Source organism: Colobus angolensis, unplaced genomic scaffold, assembly GCF_000951035.1.
Source record: "Colobus angolensis palliatus isolate OR3802 unplaced genomic scaffold, Cang.pa_1.0 Scaffold41, whole genome shotgun sequence".
Taxonomy (NCBI): Eukaryota; Metazoa; Chordata; class Mammalia; order Primates; family Cercopithecidae; genus Colobus; species Colobus angolensis.
The window spans coordinates 11,521,685-11,531,431 of record NW_012117488.1 but is presented as its reverse complement, the minus strand read 5'-3'; the positions used below and the strand labels follow the sequence as shown (position 1 = coordinate 11,531,431).

The following is a 9,747-nucleotide window of genomic DNA, read 5'->3' as shown; positions in this document are numbered from 1 at the left end:
TATCTATGACTCAGTTTCCTCACCTGTGAAATGAGAAAAGGTATAATAGTTGTTCCTGCCTCAGAGGACTTTTCTATGCTGAAATATAAACTTGGATCAGTTGCAAGCACATACCACTCATAAAACATTGTTATTCTTATTACTTGTTGGTTATCTAAACCAGGGGATAATAAATTGTAGCCCCTGGGCTGGATGTAGCTTAATGTCTGTGTTTTTTGCTTTTTGTTTTTGTGTAAATAAATTTTATTGAAACACAGCCACACCCATGTTGACAATGTCTGCTTTTACTCAATGACTGAGGTGAGTAGATCCAAAGGGATATTATGGCCTAAAAAAATTCTATTTGACATTTACAAAAAAGTTTGCCAATCCTGGAACTCTGTAGTGGCTGACATTGGGTCCCTCTTAATGAAACTTCAGAGATACTGTCATCAGTCCAAACAGTCAGAAGGGGATGCTAGAACAGAAGAAACCTAAATGAATGCAAAGTGATTAAGATCAGAGTACTCTGAAGAATGTATTAACATGAAGTATTAAAGGTATAATTTTTATAGTCCCTATTATTCAGTGACTTTCAGTTTCATCTAAGAACCTCCTTGCATTCAATCAAGGGTGTAACACTCTGGGAAATCTCTTGGATAATACACATTTTGTCTTTAGCCATGTGAATTTCCTCATGGGCTTCTTTCTAAATGATTTCACTTACCCACATGTTGCATAGTCAACAGTCACAAGAACAAGGAGTAAAATTCACAAAACTCTTTAACTTTTAAAGTGTGCCCTGGGCTGACAGACAGAATGAATTATCCATGGCTAATTGAGGTGCTCAAAATGAAAACAGAACCAGGTGGCCATGGCTGGATGAGGGAACGTTCACATACTCTTCATTATCAGGAAGATGTAGAAGTAGAAGTGTCACAGGACCTCCCTGTCTACAATCAAGTCAAAGCAGTTTCTATTGTCAATGCCAAGATTAACTGTGTCCGGGACCATATCCCTCCCTCCCACCACTGTCTGTTTGAAAGAAACATCTGACAGAGACTTCTGATATGGGGCATAGAGACTACCCAATTAGGGCTCAACTATTTTGACCAATCAGAACTGAACAAGTTTGAAATTTTCATTTGCATAAACAGATCTGCTTGAGAAACTAGATGAGAACTTTCCTTGTTTAAGCCAGTTCCTCCCTTTGTTCTTCAGAGCACAATTTAGTTGTATTGAAGGCTGTGCCTCCCTAATCTGGAGACTATTTTCTTATAGAAAATAAGGCTCTCCCTTTTTTCCTATGCAAATCTCATGGTCTTGGTGATGAGGATGGAATCTGAAGTGATCTCTGTGCTTCTTCCCAACACTATCTGGCCCAAGGCGTTAGTGCTCACAAGAGCCCTTTGAGCTCAGTTATATTCCTGGCTGTGCTGGGAAGGACTTTGGTATAAAATAATAATGCAAACCCAAGCCCCCACACCAAGCGAATAGCCCCTCTCCTGACCATGGAGACCTCAGATAAACCTTAAAAGCTGAGTTTCCACCCATGACAGAATAGGAGCTCAGGCATGCCTCATTATCCTCCCTCCCTTTTGCAGCTTAGACATAACAACTGACCGGCATTAATATTAAAATAGAGCTCCTAAGACTAACAGAATGGACTCTTTAAGGCAATGAAACACCAAACTATAAAGAAGACCTAAGGTCATGCCAGGCAAGGGTTAAGTCACACACCCTGACACTTAAAGAATAAACTATGCTGTCATTGCCACAAGGTTTTTCTTTTTTCCTAGCAACTAAATGAGGACTGGTCCTGGGATAAACAATGGTGAAACAGTTGTAGCTCACCAACTATTAAATGCTGACTAACAGATGCTCCCTTTCCCTGTTCCATCAGCTGTAACTACAGTTTTGGTTGGACAAGAGACTGATTTCAGTAACTCTCTCCTGATAAGAAGACCACTCACTATGGGCTGGTTCGGGCCAGTTTACAGAGGTTGAGCACTTGAGTGGATTCATGTCCTGAAATGACATTTTCACATGTATTTTTATGTATAGGGCCTAATTGTAATACATTTAAATGTTAAGCCCCTGCCCCCAAATGAACATAGGTCATATATCATATGCATGTTTGCTCAATACTCACGTGTCAGGACATATCTCGTCCTATAATCAGTTGAGTATGTATACTTGGCTAGCCCATTTAGCCTAAATCCCTTCCCTAACCCTTCCTTTTTCAAAGTGCCTATTTCCAGGCCTCTGCTGGAAGCTGCACTTCCTAGACTGTCAGGCTAGCCACACTGCAAGCTGTAACTCTTTACAAGAAATAAAGTCTCCTTTTCTAAGTTTATAATTCTTGTGATTTTTAAGTTAACATGGGTAAGCCCTTTTAGATCCAAGATCTCTCATTTTTAGGATAGTGTCTCAGACACTATTTCCTTCAGGAAGCCTGCCCATCTGGCTCCATGGAGTACCCATTTGTGGAGTATGCTCGCACTTTATGATGTATGCTTGCCCTTTGCTGGGTACTCTCATGCTTCATGGGATATGCTCACACTTCAGTTTTGCAAGAACGTTCACACTTTAGTTGCACTTAAAGGAATGCCTTCCTAAAGTGAGTAATATAGGTAACCTAGGTCCTAAGGGAATGGCCTCTGACCAGCCACCTTCAGATATTCCAGCTGCTTGGTCTCTAGCTCACCAACATCTGCTACTCCAGTAGTATTTCAAATTTAAAATGTAAAGATTAAGGCTAGATAAAAATGATCCAAGAGATGCATCTAAATTGAACTATCTATACATGCGATTAGAGCAAGGAAGAGTCTGAATTTCTCAAAGATAGTAAGAGGCTTTCCTTTAATTAGGACTTTTAAAAAATATATTTTTTTATTATTATGGGCTCATAATAATTATAAATATATATGAGGTACATATGATATTTTGATACAGTCATACAATGTGTGATGATCAAATCAGGGTAATTGGGAAATCCATTACCTTAAACATTTATCATTCCTTTGGGTTATGAACACTCCAATTCTATTTAGTTGTTTTAAAATATAACAAGTGATTAACTATGGCCACCCTATCATACTACTGAATACTAGATCTTATTCTATCTAACTGTATTTTTATACCCATTAACCATCTTTACTTTATTCTCCCCTCCCCACTAACCCTTCTCAGCCTCTGGTAAACATCATTCTACTCACTAGCTCTTTCAGTTCAATTTTTAGTTTTGTTTTAGCTCCCATGTATGAGTGAGAACAGGTGATAATTGTCTTTCTGTGCCTGGCTTATTTCACTTAACATAATGTCCTCCAGTTCTATCCATATTGTTGCAAATGACAGAATTTCATTTTTTTTATAGCTGAATAATATTCCTTTGTGTATAAGTGCACATTTTTTTTCCCATTCATCTTTTGATGGACACTTAGGTTGACTGCATAGCTGGCTATTGTGAAAAATGCTGTAATGAACATGGGAGTGCATATATCCTTTTGATATACTGATTTTTTTCTTTTGGATATATATGCAGCAGTGGAATTCCTGGATCATATGGTAGTTATATTTTCAGGTTTTTCTGAGGAACCCCCATACTGTCCCATAGTGATCGTACTAATTTACCTTCCCACCAACAGTGTACAAGGGTTCCCCTTTCTCCACATTCTCACCAGTATTCATTACTGATGTCTTTTAGACAAAAGCCATTTTATCTGGGATCAGATAACAACTCTGTAGTTTTTTTTTTTTTTTTTGCATCTCTCTGATGATTAGGGATACTGAACATTATTTTGTATACCTGTTGGCCACTTCTTTTGAGAAATGTCTATTCAGGTTTTTGCTCATTTTTAATTATATTATTATTTTTTTTCCTATAGAGTTGTTTGAATTCCTTATATATTCTGGTCATTAATCCTTTGTTAGTGGGTAGTTTGCAAATATTTTCTCCAATTCTGTGAATTGGCTTTTCATTTTGTTTATTGTTTACCGGACAGAAGATTTTTAGCTTTATGTGATCTCATATGTCCATTTTTGCTTTGGCTACCTGAGCTTTTGAGGATTTATTCTGAAAATCTTTGCCCAGAACAATGTCCTAGTGTGTTTTATCAGTGTTTTCTTCTAGTAGCTTCATAGCTTCAGGTATTAGATTAAGTTTTAAAGACATTTTTATTTGATTATGTAAATGGTCAGGGATCGGGTTCTAATTTTATCCTTCTGCATAGGGATATCCAGTTTTCCTAGTAACATTTCTTGAAGAGACTGTCCTTTCCTCAATGTTTGCTCTTTGTCCCTTTGCCAAAAATGAGTTGACGATAAATGCATGGATTTATTTCTGGGTGATTTATTCTGTTCTTTTTGTCTGTGTGTTTTTATGCCAGCACCATGCTGTTTTGGTTATTATAGCTTTGTAGTATTATTTGAAGTAATGTGATTCTTCCAGTTTTGTTGTTTATGCTCAGCATGTCTTTCAGTATTCTGGCTCTTTTGTGGTTTCATATAAATTTTAGAATTGCGTTTTCTACTTCTCTGAAGGATGTCATTGGTATTTTGAGAGAGATTGCATTGAATCTACAGATTACTTTGGGTAGTATGGACATTTTAATAATTATTATTCTACCAGTATATGAATATTGAATATCTTTCCATTTGTGTCCTTTTTTTAACTTGTGAAATGTTTTTAATAGTAGGTATTTTCTATAGTATGTTGCTGGAAATCAAGAGGTTTATTAGCATGATACATATTCAGAAATGAGTTAGATACTTAAAAAGTCTAAACTCACTGATTTAGGAGTGCATATGTTGCAATCTCAAGAGAGCTTAATAGGCCATATGGACTAAATTAATGCTTGCCTCTGGGTGACAGGTATGCTTGTATTATAAAATTGTATTAGACATTAGCACCAGTGCAGAACATGCTCAGCATCATGAAATCCAAAACGCCAGCACAAGTTTATCCATAATTAAAAAATAGTTACCTCCTTCCTAAAATGTCAGAATAGTAGGTAATAGATAAATAATTTCAATCCAATTGAATAACTCTTGTACATACAATTTCTCTTTTAGAAGCATATGTGAGGATCAATTGACTAAATAGACATATTTAACGTTGAAGATGTCCAATATTTTTTAAACTGAACATTGCCAGTTTACTGGAAGATTACTGAAAATGAAGTGATAAAAGATTCTTAAAACTTATTTAAAAAATTCTTCCCTGTTTATCAATAAATATGGCAAAAGAATAAAAGAAAATCCTAGAAAACCTGTTTTATTCATCATTCTCTCTATGTGTGTTTTAATAAGTGGTGATGCTCTCATTGAAGGAATCCATTATTAACTTAATTTTCTAATAGAGGAACAGGGAAAAGATAATTATCACTTTCTGTGGAATAAATACTCATCAACTTTAAATAATAGCAATCTAGGAAATTCAGAAAGAGCAAAGATTTTTGGTTTATATTTCATGGATGGTGCTGCTGTTCCAACCTTATAAAGTAAAGATGTCGGTTTTCCAAATTCCAGAAATTAAAATACTACCCCATCTCGCCATACTAACCAGTGCCCGTTGGGTCGTTTTAGAACAAGGAAGGGTTACAGAGTTGTCAGTTACGCATGTACTATTTTGATTTCAGGTCCTTTCACACACAGAAATCATACCAAATGGCAAGACACTGATTTTACATAACAGTTTATTACACATTAGCCAAATCAACTTATTTCACCAACCCAGTGTGAGGGGGCAAAAAACCATAACTACAAAACTACTTGACTTGACAGGATGTGTTTATCAATAAGTAGCTTAAACAACTTTCACCAATAAGGTGCCTAACTTGGTTTTTAAAATGGGAAGAAAAGTAAACTATTGAAATTGTAAATCAGTTATAATTTGAACCTAATGAACCATGCAAGCAGCAAAGGTTAATAAACCAATGTGCTTTACATTTGTTCAAGTACTGATATTTCTGTATATAAAGATTTATCATATATATATACTACAGCTATCATGGGAAGTGAAAAAAGATTTTTCCCAAAATGAAAATACTAAAACTAAATTAAAATACACATAGTTTTTCACACAAGATAAAATTTGACAAGTGAAAGTTTAATATGTCCCAGTTGACCATGTGTGAAAATGCAAAGTAGATATTAAAACCGGTATGTCCAAGATTTAAAACCAGTTTGTAATTGGGGGGAACATCTAAATCCTTAATTAAAAAACACAAATGAAGTGAAAGCTTTAAACTGATACACACTGTTCACATCTATATTTCAAATTTAGAAATGCATATATGCAAGCAGCAATAAAAAAGTATTCATGAAGAATGTGTCATCTCTGAAAATTATGAAAACATCCCTGCTACCGATATATTTCTAAATACAAAATTGCCTGCCATATTTGTTTCTTCTGTGTAGCAAGAGAAGTTCATTTTAACAACTGATAAAATTCAGTTTTTAGGTGTGAATGGTATGAATGACAGTCTTTTAAAAAAATTTTCTTAGTCATTTGGAATCCTTAAGCATGCAAAAGCTTTGAACATAGAGGTTCACAGAGAAACCGGGGTTGTCTTGTGGTATCCAGTTAAGCCAGAGCTGGAAATGTCTCTGGGTCATCCAGGAGCAGAACCACTTCACTTGTCGGTCCTGCTGCCGCAGTTCAGACGTCTGCCACACCCATGTCTACCTCATCCTCCCTCACCATCAGGTTCTGGGCAGCCAAGTTCTCCAAAATTAACCTTCAACTGAGACATTACATCGTTTGCTGGCTTCTGGAAAAGACGATCCATAACAGAATCTGTAGCATGAGCCTCTTCACTCTTTGATTTATGAAAAACAACTTGCATCTTCCACTGCCCTTCAGCAGCTTCATTTGGTTTTCAGATATTAAATTCCACTTTGACCACTCCTTATTTTGAATAGTCTTCCACTCATCGAGAATCATCTCTTTAGGACCCTCTTTCTTTACCTCTTCAACGTCACTCTCCTTATTTTCAGTGTCTGCCACTGGATGGTCTTCACCTCAGTCACATTTAATCAATCCAAATCAGTTAATTCATCTTTCACAGTTCCCCAGTAGTGAGGTCTACTGCCTCCACGTTTGTCCTCGTGTTTCAGGACAGATCTATCACTTCAGCTATGCCTATAAAATTCACATTTGCCATGGGAATCAAATCCATCTCCTCAGCCCATTCCATGTCCGCAGCACCCTCGACCTCTTCCAAGACCACCAGGGCGTCGACAGTCAATAATCTGTCTATCAACTGAAAATTTGCGTCCACCCTTTTCTTCAAGTGGCTTTTCAAATCTTTATTCTAGAGCTGATTGTCTTTCTGGTCTTCTATTAATTACTTTTCCTTCAACCCGAAGTTGTTGATCAGGTCTTCTTCCAACTCATCTTATTTCTTCTTTCTTAAGCACGATGAGCACCTGTGTCTCTTTCTCGTCAACCACGCCAACGCTGGGGCGCAGTGGTTTCTTGCGGTCTTTCTGGGACTCTTTACACAGCTATTTGCCTGCCATGTTGGAGGGCCTGAGCTGCGCTCTTGGCCCCAGGGCCCCCATTGTCACTCCTGCTGCCATTTATTTTTTATTCTCCCCTGACATCAGCACCTCAAAGAGGTCCACTTCATCATCACACAACTGGTCAAAGTGGTTGGTGACCATTCAGCCACAGCCTGCCTGTAAGTGCCCAGGCATCATGGTGGCTCAGTGACATATTTCTCCATGGGTTGCAACAGGCTATGCCAAGCCAAGAGTGCCTGCCTCAGCTTTTCCTACACTATCCAGTTTTTATGTTCTCACCAATTTTTTAAATCAATGTTTTATGATTTTTATTATAAAGATCTTTCACTTCTTCAATTGAAGATTTATTTCTATGTGTTTCACTTTATTTATAGCTATTATATATGAGATTATTTTCTTTTTCTTCTAGATTGTTTGCTGTTGGCATATATAAATGCTACAGATTTTTGTAAGTTAATTTTGTATCTTGCAACTTTATTGAATTTGTCAGTTCTAATAGTATTTTGGTGGGGTGCTCAAATTTTTCCAAATATAAGATTATAACCACTGCAAATAAAGATAATTTCACTTCTTTCTTTCCAATTTTGATGCCTTTCATTTCTTTCTCTTGTTTAATTCCTCTGGCCAGAATTTCCACTACTGTGTTGGATAAAAGTGGGCATGCTGGTTTTGTTCCAGATCTAAGAGAAAACGCTCTCAGCTTTTCCCTATTCAATATACTCTCTGTGGGTTTTTATTGTGTCGAGGTATGCTCCTTCTATATCTAGTTTTATAAGAATTTTTATCAGGAAAGGATGTTGAACTGTATCAAATGAACTTTTTGGCATTAACTAAAATCATCATATATTAATAGATTTGTACTTCATTCTGTTGATGTGATGTCTCATATTTATTTATTAGTATATGGTGAACCATTCTTGCATTCCTGGGATGAATCTCATTTGATCATTGCAGATAAACTTTCTAATGTGTTGTTGGATTTGGTTTGCTAATATTTAATTAAGGATATTTGCGTCTATGTTCATGAGTGATATTGGCTTGTAGTTTTGTTTTCTTTTGACATGTTTTTGTCTGGATTTAGTATCATTTTTGTCTGGATTTAGTATCATAGAATCTGGTCTCATAGAATGAGTTTGAAAGTATTCCCTCCTTGATTTTGTATAATAGTTTTAGCAGAATTTGTATTAGTTATTCTCTAAATGTTTGATAGAATTAAACAGTGAAGCCTCAGATCCTAGGATATTCTTTGATGGGAGACTTTTTATTACTGCTTCCGTCTAATTACTTGTTATTTGCCTTTTCAGGTTTTGAATTTCTTCATGACTAAATCTTGGAAGGTTGTATATGTTTAGGAATTTGCCCATTTCTTGTAGGTTCTTATTTATCAGCATATAATTGCTCATAATATTCTCTGGTGATCATTTGAATTACTTTGGTATCAGCTGTAATGTCTCATATTTCATCTCTAATTTTATTCATTTAGGTCTTCTCTTTTTATTTGTTAGCCTGGCTAAAAGTTTGATATTTTTTTCTATCTTTTCAAAAAACCAACTTTTCATTTCCTTGCTCTTTTATTTTTTTTTAGTGTTGATTTTATTTATTTGTGCTCTGATCTGTATTATTTCTCCTACTAATTTTGGGTTTGGTTTGCTCTTGCTTTTCTAGTTCTTAAAGATGCATTATTCTGTCACTAATCTGATGTGTTTCTACTTTTTTTGGTGTAGGCATTTGTTGTTATAAACTTCTCTCTTAGTATTGCTTTTGATGTATTCCACGGATTTTGGTATGTTTTATTTCCAATTTCATTTGTTTCAAGATATTTTGTAAATTTTCTTCTTAATTTCTTTATTAAACAAATGATTATTGAGGAGCATGTTGTTTAATATCATGTGTTTATATAGCTCCAAAATTCCTCCTATTGTTGATTTCTAGTTCAATTCCATTGTGGTTAAAATAATACTTGATATGATTTTATTCTTTTTGAATGTTTTTGTGGTCTAACATGTGACCTATTCTTGAGAATGTGTATGTGCTGAGGAATGTGTATTTTTCACCTTTTGGAAAAATATTCTATAAATATCTGTTGGGTCCCTTTGATGTATAGAGCAGATTAAGTGTAATGTTTATCTGTTGATTTTCTGTCTGTATGACCTTTTCAATGCTGAAAGTGGGGTGAACTCCCAAGGTATTGATATATTGGGATCTATATTTTCCTTTAGCTCAAATAATATTTGCTTTATA

The 9,747-nt window shown here is 35.6% G+C and overlaps 1 pseudogene; it reads right to left on the bottom strand.

Moving 5' to 3' along the window:
• Nucleotides 1-6,565: 6,565 nt before the first annotated feature.
• Nucleotides 6,566-7,680, bottom strand: LOC105521822 (annotated as a pseudogene).
• Nucleotides 7,681-9,747: the final 2,067 nt, after the last annotated feature.